The sequence below is a fragment of the Mytilus californianus genome, unplaced genomic scaffold (assembly GCF_021869535.1).
Source record: "Mytilus californianus isolate M0D057914Y unplaced genomic scaffold, xbMytCali1.0.p SCAF_2, whole genome shotgun sequence".
NCBI lineage: Eukaryota > Metazoa > Mollusca > Bivalvia > Mytilida > Mytilidae > Mytilus > Mytilus californianus.
Window position 1 is genome coordinate 62,261,898 of NW_026262668.1, and position 14,248 is coordinate 62,276,145.

The window sequence follows — 14,248 nt, forward strand, 5'->3', positions numbered from 1 at the left end:
CCTAAATGTTGACGTCGCCGACGGAATCTTAGGTTGTTCGCTAAATCTCGTTTTCGCGACATAAATGTCGCAGGCTCGACTAAAATGCAAACCACATATCGTATCTCACCCGACAATGAATTCTTTTGAACAATAGGAAATTGAGTATAATTCATAGTAAATTCAGACTGACAGAAAATAAACAAATATATAATATGATACCATTTGATTAAAAAGTAAATTTTGTCACTTTCATCTTAATTACAATTCACTGAAGAAAAAAATTACAAGACTTGTGTGCTTTAAATTTAACCATTTCTTTTGATTTATCTAGATTAAACTATTTTTGTTCTCCTAAATCCATGTGCACGCCCAGGCGTTTTGACGTAAACGTAGCTACGCGCCTGGCTTACTTTTTTCACAGGTGTCATTCGGTATATCGAGAAAAATGATCGTGAAAGAATAACTAACGATGGTCTAGCATTGCGATCGGATCGTGAATGCAATTAAGTGCAATTCTACTTCAAATCTGTGAAAAAATCTGCCGTACTTTCAAAAGGTGGAACAAATCAGAAAAAAGAAATATATTTGTCAAAATGATTCAACTTCCTTCATAATACTACTTTTAAAAAAATTGCAGTACTTTTTATGAAAACACAAAAGGTGAAACACAATCATATGATAATCTTCAAGAAAAAAAATCACGTTTTGTACCTGTAATGGTCACATTCCAATTTATAACGAAAAGTTTGAAACTTAATATTTAGTGTGTCCGATAGTCCAGTAACATAAATGCATGTTATAACTTGAAAAACTTCATATAATTTTTTGAAAAAAAATTAATTTTGTTGATTTTTAATCAAAATTAATCGTGAAAGATCAGGCAACGTATTATTTAGTTCGCGAAAAATAAGGCGTGATTAGACTTAATGATCAGAAAACAGCATTTCTTTTACCCATTGATATAATTGTAATTAGCTTTCATTTATTTTGGGTGATATATATTATTTACATAAAGACCCTTATTTAGGTCTGTTTTCATTTAAGATGAAATGCTAACTATGTATTCAAGATAAAACAACCTCCAGGTGCGTAAATTGTCGAAAAGTAAATATCTTTGTATTTATAATGCTAAATGCATCCACGAATGAGTGAAAAGAGAAGGGGTCTGGGGTTTTCCCCTGGAAATTTCTTATTATATACTTTTTTGTTTTCGTAAGGATTAGATCAAGAAGCTATATCATTTAATTTTACATACAGATATATTGAAGATGTTCTTTCCATTAACAATACAAATTTTTCTGATTAGGTCCCATTAATATTCCTGAACTAGAGATTACAGACACTACATACACAGCTTCCTCAGCCTCATTTTTAGACATATACCCCGAATTTGACTACAGAGATCATCTCAATACCAGAGTCTATGACAAACGAGATGATTTCAATTTTGAAAATACAAATTTTCCTCACCGGAGTAGCAGTTTACCAACTTTATCCGCGTATGGAGTATACATTAGTAGTGGGGGAAGTGGGGGTTCTGGCGACTTTCGTCTAATGTTAACCCTATGGGAAAAAGGTAGCCTCCTGAGAGGTAGCCTCCCGATGTGAGGCTTATTTCTATGACGTCATTTTTAGGTATTCTGACATTAATTAATTGTTTTCATTGAATAATGTATGTAGATGCTTATCATTTTTCAGGTATGTGTGTGTAGGTGTGTGTGTGTGTGTGTGTGTTTGTATATGTATCGATTCAAGGTTTTGCTAATGTCAATATGAGCAAGGAATTATCCAATATGATTCTCCTTTTGTGTGATTGTATTCCTATTTTTTTTTTAAGTTTCGGCTTCTTGGTACCACACTAGTAATAATAACAACAATAATTTGTACAATATTTAATATCTCCGTCAATTCAGACAGACATGGGTCGGAGAGCCATCCACATGGTGCCTTTACAATATAACAAAATTATATATAACTATTTTATACATCGAGATAAAAGGATTATAGAATTGTCTACAACTCAACAGTATCTCTAACCTCACGAAAGGGCCAACAGTATGCTATATTTCGTGCAGGGGTGTAAACTGTCGAGACTTGAAGTTAGTCTTTCCGGGATAGTTAACTCTCTCAAATATCAGATAAATCGCGAGCTTTAATCCAAGAGTTGAATTTCTTTGGCCAGTGTAACCATTTAATATAATATTGCTTGTTGGGTCCTTTGCCTTTTGTTTTGAGGATGTTTTCAACTTTCCATATATCGTCTTCCCGAACATCCACTTTCTGCACTTCTGATTGGTAGAAGGTTCCTGAAATTTCTTCGTCTTGAAAATCAATAAGTCGATAAACTGGAAGCCCACCACGTGATATTCTTTGAAATATTTTTAATATCTCTCCGCTCCATTTCTCATCGTATTCCCGGGTAAAAGGATTTCTCATGTATGTAATCCGAACTTTATCACCGATTTTGAAACGGAAAGGTTTTCGTACTTTCTCTGTCTTAGGTTGTAATCTTTTCGGCCAATACATTTTCCACCACAGGTTGGTCTCTTTAGATAGGGTGACTTTATCTGGTGCCATGCCAATCGTTCTATGGAAGGTCTTATTGTAGCTGTTAGCAAAATTCTGTAAGTTATCCACATAATCATATGACTGCTTACTGGTGATAAATATCATAATTTTTGATTTAATAGTCTTGATAACCCTTTCAACGTAATTAGCTTTGATTTCTGTATTTTGTGCAAATAAATGTTGAATATTTCTCTGTTTTAGGAGAGATTCTACTAATCTTGATCTGAATTCTTGTCCTTTATCTGTTCTTATTCTGTTTGGTGATCTTCCTTCTGATAAAACGTGTTTCAAAGCAGTCGCCACGGATTCGCCTTTCTTATTCTTTAGAGGTCTTAGCCATACATATTTGGAGAATATGTCAATAACCACCAATATGAAATTGAATCCACTGTTAAATTTAGAAAATTTAGACATGTCCATCAAATCGATATCCCATTGGTCGTCTATTCCAATAACGATAACTCTGTTCCGCTTAAACGACCTTTTTAATGGTCTTTGTAAACTGTATGGTTCCTGTCGTTGTAGCCATTTTCGTATTTTATATTTACTGAGAACGAATTTTCCATCTGTTCGAACAAATCTGTAAAGTTTATCGGGCCCTGCAAAACTCGCTGGGTTAGCTGGATTGTAATAAATATTTCTCAAGTACTTTTCCCAAGAGGCCATCTTTTCACATGGAATGTTGAATATAGAATGATATACAGAGTACAACGTTCTCATATTTATATAGTTTAGCTTTCATCGTCTTCATCCTCCTCATCCTCCTCTTCCTCTTCATCGTCATCAATGCTATTTTCACTTTCAGAACCATCATTATTTGTTTCGTTTTCAATAGCTTCATCTAGATAGCTTTCTAACATAGGTTCATATTTCCTGATGGCCACTTTAGTGGCTTTTACAGTGTCCATGCCATCGTTAACTAATTCTGTAATCATATGCATGACTTTGCCATGCAGTTTACCATTTTGTAGCTGTAGTAAATACTCAACTAAACTGCTATATCTAGACAAAAACTGACCCATATCCTCGTCTTTTAATTTGCGATTGGCCTTACTTATGGCGTGGTCTTCATTCATGCCACCATCCATGTATTTATCAACTTTTTCTTCCCATATATCTGCATTTGCCTCTCTGGCAAGTTCAGCTAATTTTATAAAAGCCATATCTTCTCCACCTTCTATATTATTTTCGTTTACACGAGGTTTCTTTGAGGGTATGTATTCATCCTCAATTTCCCTTTTTCTTTTTAAATCATTATTTTCCGGGCACCACTTATTCATATGTCTAGCTAAATCAGGAACGCTTTCAAAGACTACACCGCAATCATCACATGAAGGCATGATTTCTTTATCGTCTGGTAAATACGTCTGCTCACTTTGAAATGATTCTTCAAACTGATGTGGTTCTAGTTCTTTTCTGCTAATATACTCTTTAGAATTACCCCCACCAACCATGTTCTTGCTTTCAAATATATTAAGTTTTAATCTGTCGTCTTCCGGTGTATTTTGTTTCAGATCAATGAATAGACTTCCATATGGTTGTTGTGTTCCTTCTTTGTACTTATTCATGAATTTCTTCGGATTATTAGGATACATCTGTCTAGCAAATATGGCTGGCCCAACTTGATCACGTGGGTTTTTGAATAGGACTATATACTGGCTATTGATGCTCATGGTTCTACTCTCCTTTCCCTTCGAGAACGCATTTTGCAGTATACAAGCTACACTTAGGTTTCTGTGATGACTGCCCTCTACAAATAATTCACACACATCCTTACTATTGGTGACGTCTCTCATTAAATCGTCTAGGATGATTAAACTTGGATATCTAGAGTCAATGAATGAGTCATCATTCAAATTTTCAGGTAAACCTTGAACAAATATTATGTTCTTAACTGTCTGTTGCATTTCACTAAATAATGGCTGCCATCGTTTATAACACCATATAATCCTCTCAGGTGATGGTTTTATCATAGTCCGTGCTCGCTCCAGTAATGTTTTCATCCAAAACGTCTTACCTGAACCGGTAGGTCCAGCCAACATCATAGTGAATGGATGATGTAGTTCGACATTTTGTGGCGGCGGCGGTGGTGATGGTGGTGGTGGTGGTGGTGGAGGCGGTGGTGGTGGTGGTGGTGGTGGTGGTGGTGGTGGTGGTGGTGGTGGTGGTGGAGGTGGTGGTGGTGGATATGCATGACTGCTCAGTGGATATGGTTGATTGGTTTCATGTTTTTTCCTATAATGTCTCAACATAGCATCTTTTCTCGAAAATTCTATACCACATTCTGGACAGGTTGTATACATCTTTGAGAGCTCTTCAAACACGTCCTCTTACTTCGAATGACAGAAGTATAGTGATTAAAATATTGACATACATCATATTTATATTCTCCAATGTCCATAGGCCAAACTTTGTATCCCATCATCTAGTAAATAACTTTTATCATCATAAGGGGATAAGCCCAGTTTGTTGATAGATATATTATATAACGTATGGTCGTATGACCGAATCTGTGTCATGGTAGACATGTGGATCTCTTTATTGAATAAACATTGTTTATAATGTTCGTGTCTTGTGTCATGTTTGATCACACTCTTCTTTATACCCTTCGCTGTCTTCTTTTCGCAGAGTGTTTCTTTCTCCTCATATATCAATGAGTACATCTTTGACTTGAGACCAACAAATTCCTGTATGGGAATACCATGTGTTTCGTCTTTCATCTTTCCTAACACCTTTTTATTTAAAGTGCTATAAAGTCGATGTTCAAGGTTATACTCTGACGTATCAAACAAGTGTTTGTCCTCCATCATATCTTGATATATATCATCAGTGTTGATGTTGTAGCATAGCGAGTCGGTGTCCGTAAACAAAAGTGTTGCCTTGGGTCCATATTTATCCTTCATGTAATTATAATGGAAATCGTACATAAGTGTCTTTGACAAATCGAGTATAGTGAATCCAACATAGATGGGTCTGTTTAAGTATAATCGCTGTTTCAACATGTGTACAGCCACCAAGTCGTCGTTGAATATTTTGAAGGCATGAAATGTTGGTTTGCTGATTAATTTTCTGGCCTTTGATTGGTCATTCAAAAGTTTTATATCTGTTCTCTTCCTTAAATTTTCCATCGTTTTTCCAAAGACTGCATTATTCATGAGCTTAAAAAAATCCTTCTCGAAATCGTTTTTTGCAAGCTTTCTCTTCTCTGTATTGAAATCAATATATGTCTTTAACCAGGATCGTTGTTCAAATGTCACGACTCTATGGATCTTTGTAAGTCTCATTCCTAGTGATAAGTAGAGTTTTAAATTTCTGTAATGTACCACGTATTTTTCCTTTGGATGTAAATTTGGTATCAATTTTTCTGTCGATGTTCCTTTTAAGTTTAGATCGTCCAATAGCTTCTCTGCATAGGGCGATAGCATATCATTTGTAACCTTTAATTTTTCGGGAGCGAGTGGATATTCGTTGTGGTTATCGTGCAGTTCCCTTGGATATTCTAGGTCAACTTCTAGTATATAACCATTTGCACTGTCATCTGCAATGTCACCTATGTATAGATTCTCAATTTCAGAATCGTTGAGCCATCTAAAACCTTCAACTGGAAGTGCCTGTGACATTGCCCATCCGTATAAGTTGTTGGCATCTAGGTACATTACGTGATTAATGGGTTGATTTGAATCGTAGTTTGGTACATGTTTATTGTTAGCTTTGGCATGGCGATGGGATATCATTGATATTCCCCCTCTTAATCCCTTTTCTATAAACAAATGCATGTCTATGTCAGTTAGTAATTCCAGCTTGACACCTGTCATTTTCAAGGCGGCCTGCCAGGCTAAACCGGGAGATGTATAAAAATGTGCAGCATCCAGTCCATAGTAGTTGAGACAGATCTCCCTGCAATTTTCAAAGACGTCGGCTAATGCAAGGACATCTGATAGAACGTATAGATCGTGGTACTGTCCGAGATTCTGTATGTTAAACAATTGTCATACGTGTTGTGCATGTGCATAGTCCAGTGTGGTTATACCTTCTCCCGATAGTGTACTGTAAAAATTTTCAATCGGTGGTAGTTGAGATTCTAAAAATTTTGCCTCGGAATCAAAATACTCGTATGGATATACTTGTTTTCGCAGAAGTAGACTTATCTGTTCTTCTCCAAAGTGGCTAGTCATGTGTCTAAATTTACTCGAACCTTCTTTTGCAAGGTTTTCCACGAGTTTTTGTAATGAGGAAGACATAAATTGGAGCGAGTCTATAAAATCCATACATCCTAATGAAAAAGAAATATACTTTTCCATATTGTTAGCGATACAATTCAGTTGCTTTCCTTCAACTTTTCCAATAGCTTGCATAATCAAATGACTATCATATCCTCTCAGATTATGAAATACCACTGGAATTCGACCTGTAAACTTGTAATTAATATTACAGTCGTTATGAGCCGCCCCTCGAAATTTTCCAGTCACGTGACAATGATCTCGAACTTTTATGTCTGCTAGTTCTTTTTTACATATGTGACACAGGGTTGCCTTCTTAAAGGATTGCCAATCACTCCCAGTCATGATCATGGGTTCACAATGCTTAAATCGATGTTCAATTTCTTCCTGTTCTTTTACCATGCATTCCACAAATTTATCAGTAGCATCAGCACCCCGATAAACTACTGGTTCATTTGATGTTTCAGGTGTCAGACCTACCACTTTGTAAGCAAAGCCACATGGTATGTGTTTGGTAGTCTTTTTCGTCTTCTGATCACATTCGTTACTATCAACTATTGGTTCTTGAAGACACTCAAAATCTGCATAAATAACGTATGGAACCTTAAGCTGTTTACGAATGTCTTTATAATGTAACCACTTATTGTCTTCAGTTGGTAGTTCAATTTTTTGGGGTCCATGGGTCTGGCAGTATGGTAGGTGGTTGCTTAATATTCTTTCTTTGGTAAATCCGTGTAAGCAGTATGGACAGTGAAAATGTCGTGCGCGATGGCTATGCTGGTCCCCTAATAACCGATTAAGATCCTTAATCCAGCAGAAATGTGACTTCTTGTTGTCCGATATCATGAGTAGATTAACATGCTGTTCAAATCGATGTTTTGAAATGTGTATAGGGAATATTTCGCCTGGTTAAACCCAAACACGTTGATAGATAGTGTGTTCTGTTTTTCGAACTTGGGTATGTCGGCTAATTTCACAGGAAACATGATGGTATCAAACTTTAAACTTGAAGTGTGTTCCTTGTATTTCCAAACTCTCTCTGCATCACGTTTTGCTGGGTTCAATGCTGCCAAAATTGACCACATGAAACATTTGCTGTCTTTATTTTTGACATTGATAATGGCATGTTTTGATCTGAGTTTAATTGGAAGTGGAATATAACTTGAGCCTTTTAAGGGTCTGTACCGTGCCATGTGTATGGTAAGATTTATCACTTTATCCACCGTCCAATTGCTTCCTTGTCTCTGATATTCAATGAAAGATGTATACATCTTTTTGATAGATTCCTTTAATCCGGCTTCGATATCCTCCAATTTTAAACTGGTCTGGCATTTCCCCCGGAAATGCGGCTCTGCAGTTTCTTTGGCATCTTCTTTTCGTCTGCTCATTTTAACCTTCATGGATAGATACCACTTCAATCCACCTCTTTCTTTAATTTTACGCTTGATGACATCTTTAACATCATCATACTGGCTTTTCAGGAATGACATTGGATCAAATTTATTCAATCCTTTTGCATCGACCGAATGTGTTTCAACGGTTCCATTGAGCGCTTTGAAGTTGCATGGATCCGTCTTTTCATTTGTTTCTGCACTAGTCGTAGTAACACCAGCACCTTTTTGGACTGGTTGTTTATCATGGTTTCGCTTATGGCGTTGGTAGTTGTCTTTTCTTGAAAATACTACATCGCAGGTGGGGCAATGCCATTTCGTTCCAGTATGAACCGATCTCTTATGGCGCATCAAACTCTCTTTATGGGAAAACGATTTTGCGCATACACCACATTTAATTGGAGATTTTGCCATCTTTATTTTTTTCGATGCTGGTTCCATCTTTTTAGCCTGAAAAGTGAACGTGTATTCAATATAGGCATTTTTATTTTCATTTTTATTATTCCTCATAATATGATACGGACAACCAGTTATTATTCATATCAAAGGAGCCTATCGCCACTGGTACTCGCCCACGGGTCGGAAAAACGACTCCTCAGTCTACCGACCGTATGGGTTCCCAGTCTTGATACTGATATGAATAACGATCTGATTGATATTCAAGAATGTTTGACTAAGGCTTTCGCCAAAGTAGTCACCGCCCGTCAACATTTCCATCACTGGAAACAGAGCTGCTCTCGCAGTTAAGCAAGACTGCAAAGGTTTTGGTCGGAGAGGTCTTCCTGACTATAGCGGGGCATGCCACATGACACTTCCTCTCCATTGTTAGCTAAATGACACTGCCCTAAGTCAGTACACCTTACCAGTGCAGGAGTCTACTTCAAACTTTCGAGAACTCAAAATTAAAATACAACCTCCCCCCTTTTTCTCCAAATATTTTGATATTAGCATATGTCTAGTCCATTTATTTGTTATTCGTAAAATAAGTTTGAAATTTAAAAAACAAAATTATCAAGAAAACTTTAATTTATATCATATAATCCTTTAAAATACTATGAAACGTTAAAAATTGTTTAAAATAAACAAATTATTAGCCATACCAAACCTTTAAGTCCTTAAGATACTGCTAATGTAAACTTGATTTCACCTTTAGAGTGTCTTCGATAAGACTGTACGAGTCTCGCAATTCACATCGTTTATATAGCATAATTTTCATGAATTGTGGAAATTCCGTAATTTACGTAATCTGATTGGTTAATTTCAAATCCGGCAAATTTTTTCGATCGATAATCAGTTCAGTCTAATTTACCTGTTGGAGCGATTAGACGTAGTTTTCTTAGCAAAGAAAATTTATTTTTTGAAGTCTGATCCTAATTTGAAATCAAAGCATTTATTAATGAATAAGTTTATCAAAAATGAATAAGTTTATCAAAAATGAATAAGTTTATCAAAAATGAATAAGTTTATCAAAAATGAATAAGTTTATCAAAAATGAATATCACTTCAAAGTTTAAGTACTAAAAAAAACAGAAGGTTGAAATAATCATTATTTGATAAGAATTACTTGACATGTTTACATTAATGGTCATTCACCCATGTACTTAATCACACCAGGTTATCATGGTTATTGAGGTCAACAGAAACTGTTGAAATGTTTTGTTTATCAGTGTGGCATTTTATAGTTAAAGGATGCCAGTTGAAAAGTGAATGTGATCGAGGAAATAATAAAATAAGTTTTCAATTTATACTATTAAAATATATGATTAACGGAGGGATGATAGTTGGATATTAAAACAAAAATAACAGTATGTATCATCGAACATATTAAAATTAACTACTGTATAAATGTTATCTTTGTAAGAATAATACTATTCAATTCAATTAATATTATGATTTACTTATTTCAAAAGACTGCATAATGCGACAATGTTTATAATATTTTCAACATGGCGACTACAATTAAATCGGATTTTTGACAAGTCTAAACTTGATTATGACACAGACAAGTTAACGAACGCTTTCAGTGATTTAGCAATTATATTATAAATTCTAATACTTAAAAAAAAAAAAAAATCACCCCATAAATATTAAGATATATTATTCTAATAAGTGTCAATAATATAACGATTTAATGATTTCAAAAGACAGACGCGATTTTTCAAAATGGCGGATTTATTGACACGTATCAACATGTTAAAGGTCACTACGTACAATAATGGACAAGTTTAAACAAGCATTCAATATTGATTTAATAATCATGTTATCACAGATTAATAGCCATAGGTGAATAAATATTATGTAATATCAGAGCCATATAATACAATAATGATCTGTTAATACCAAGGTGGGGTTTTCCTGTCTATCTATTAATAGACTGGGAATTTTCATCAAATTTAAAGAAAAAATATATATACTTATCCATAATAAAAACAAACGTAATAAGTAACACTTTTTAATGATCTTATTCCCCAGAAATTAATTAATTTAATAAATTAATGTCAGAATACCTAAAAATGACGTCATAAAAATAAGCCTCACATCGGGAGGCTACCTCTCAGGAGGCTACCTCTCAGGAGGCTACCTCTCAGGAGGCTACCTTTTTCCCATAGGGTTAACATTAGACGAAAGTCGCCAGAACCCCCACTTCCCCCACTACTTACATTTCTCAACTCATACGATATTCAGGAGCTTGTAGCTGCTACTCAGAATTTTTAAAACGTTATCAGTGTTTGAGCAAGACATTAATGAGGCAAATTTGGTGAAAGAACGTCTAGTCTTTTTTCTCAAAAAGTTCATTGGAAAGTACCAAGACCTAATAGATAAATATTCAGTATCTAATTCACAAATAATACAGGATGGTCTTGAGTTATATATACTAGGTGTAGAATTTTATCTAATTTACAGTTTTATCTTTTTTTGTCTTTGTACTTTTATGTTCCAATTGATCGTATGACTCTTGACGTGGTTCGGCGCGCATGCAGCTTTCATGTTTTTGGCTTTTGGAGTTCCTTATGCGGTTGGGTCCAGAGATGAGATTCGGACACATGAGGTTTTATAGCGTTGTTTTCATTTTGTATACCCTTGTTTTTATATTTTTCATATTTTGTATTTTTTCGGGAAAGTGTAAATAGATCTATCGTGATGCTTACTATACTGACTGTATTACCAACTACAAAAACTTTTTGTTAGCGTCTGTGTTTGATTTAATTGTATGTGTGTTTGAACGTTTAAGTCGTGTTATATATCTGTGATGTATGTTTACACAGGTTTGGCTGCTGGATCGCAGTTATGGCCACGTTAACAAATTATGTCTGTTTCCCAATGGGTTGCTTACCCAATTTCGCAATATAACAGAATATTAAACAACTGTCATACAAGTGGGCACTTTAGCTAGCTAGAAAACCAGGTTTAACCCACCATTGTTTTAGGGAAATGCCTGTGCCAAGTCAGGATTATGGCAGTTGTTTTCCTGCGGTTGTCTTTAAACAATTTTTTTTTTGCCAATTTTTACAAAAATCAACAAGGATCTTCGTTTTATAGATATGACTGCAGAAAAATTCACCGAAATTAGATGAGACAATCTTAAGTTTCCATACGACATAAAACGTATGCAAGACGGACAGACGGACTTATATTGTTATAGGGCAACTAGTCAGTGTGCATGGTGTGGTTTAATCAAATAATCAGATCCACTGTCATTTAGCCATCATAGCCCTATTCACAAACAAACCTGAAGCGGAATAATTAAATCATGAAAATCCAATCTTTGATATACCAATTACAAATATAAATTATCATGTGTTTAAAAAACAATTTGATCGTTTTCGTGGATTTTTGCCATTACAAATTAGCGGCATCAGATATTTCATAATATTTTTCACGATCATCAAATAGCGGTACCCGATCTTTCACGATCAGAAATATCGAATTTTTACAAATATTCTCATTTTTGCAAAGTTTCTGATTAAACTAAAACAAAATTACTTCAAGAACCATTTCAAACAGTAATAAAGAACGATATTTTTAAGAGAAAAGTAGTTTATGCATTCAAAATATGAAAAAAAAATCATGTTCTTTGAAATTTCGATGAACAATTTGCCTTTTGTAGTTTTGTAAAAACGGTGTACTTTTAAACCTCGATTTTTCTCGGATACTGTTTATAATGTTAAACCATTTTGACAGACAGTTTTATTTTTCAAATATTTGTCATTATAATTAATTAAATTAGATTATTTACTGAAGTTGCATATGTCTTCTCGATAAGATTTTCTTCACGATCCTATACCAGATCTTTCACGATCCAATCGCAATACTTAACCACCGTTACTTATTCTTTCACGATCATTTTTCTCGATATACCGAATGACAGCCGAGTTTTTTGTTCGTGTCTTAATTTGTAAAATTATTTGGAACAAAAGAAATTTATAAGCGGGAATATTAGATAAAATATTACTGTACTGAATTGATTGTTAATTTTTGTTGTTGCTGCAATATGTTGCATCATACAAATCTCAATATTGGGATTAATTGAGTTTTCTGTACTTTTCATAGTTTACTAACGTTGTACAGAACAACTGACCTGTGTCAACATTCAATGGACAAAACTATAAATTATATGGTTTATTACTGAACCCCCACTGATCCATAAAGGGTTAGATAAATCGGGGGGGGGGGGGGGGGTCACCACGTGACCGCGTTTAACCAATCACAAGTGCGATAAATTCAGATATAGACCTTTCCTTGCAACTGGACTTCCATACACTGTTAATTTTTTTCTGAGTAGACGTGAAGTTAACGAGATGATAATCCAAATTGGTTCACGTATTTAAAGCCAGTACATCGTACAAAAAGTGAATAAAAAAAATTTCCACTGAGACGTTTGATAAGGTGGGATAGGGATCAATATATATTCTGAATCAGTTGATTGTATATTGTCTTGATTTGTACCCTAAGATGGTATTCTTACCTCTTAGTCTACCTTTTGTTGACACCAAATTTGCATGGCTTTCGAGACAACTTATCGCAAGGTCTATCTAAAGCTTTGCGTTAAACCTCTTGCACTAGACGATGTTCTGAAACATTTTAAAAATGTTTGTGTGAAGTTCGGGATTTTTCATATGTTCTTTATTCGCAATTTTTTATCAGGCAATTGATACAGATGACAATTATTATTATATCTCAGTATGTATATTCATCATAAAATTATAGACGAATAAATTTACTTTTTTTTCGAAACTGTATGAAAAAGACTATTTACTGGTTAATAGTTTCAAATGCTATCAATCCTGCAATCAGCCAACTATTTTACAAATAACAGGTACACACATACATGTTTGCTTTTTTCTTGTACAAACAAAGTTTCCTATTACTCCGCTTCTATATTGAGCAAACGCGTACGGTAATGTGAATATTTCTTTTTGTGTAACAGTTCATCTCGGGGTCCTCTTCGCGGTACACGTTTAAACTTTGTCAGTTTCTGTGAGAAATCAGAAACAACTATTAGGATTTAAACAACTAAACCTTAAAGTGACGTGTTTAAATTGCAGGATAGAAAAAAAAATAAATGTACATTGTCGGAAATATAAAATCTATTTGTATTTATAAATTTTTTTACTTATTGTTTCTATTTATTATCTGATATTGTTTTCCACTTGTATTAAATAATGTAAACACTTTTTAAGACGATAACTATTTTAATGTAAGTGGTATTTATCGGATCACAACACATTATTATCGTCGTATAAAATATTTTAATATTCTTTCTTCATCTTTTTTAATAGGACTGAAATTAAGAAGATATGATGCCAATGAAACAACTATTAACTAAGATGTGATATGATTGCGAATGAGACAACTATCAAGCAGAGTCAAATAGACGCGAATGTTAGCAATTATAGGTCACCATACAGCCTTCAACAATGAGCAAACCCCATAACGTATACTCAGATATAAAAGGTCGAGACATGACAAAATGTGAAATAATTCAAACATAAAAACCAACAGACCCATTCTTGACAAAACAATGACTGAAAGCAACCAACGATAACCACTGAATAACAGGCTACCGTCTTGGGACAGGCACTAAAA

At 34.5% G+C, this 14,248-nt stretch overlaps 1 protein-coding gene across 1 annotated transcript in view; it reads right to left on the reverse strand.

Moving 5' to 3' along the window:
• Window positions 1–14,248, reverse strand: part of LOC127730179 (sodium-dependent glucose transporter 1B-like) — a 168,572-nt gene that overhangs the window by 89,287 nt on the left and 65,037 nt on the right. The window lies entirely within an intron of this gene.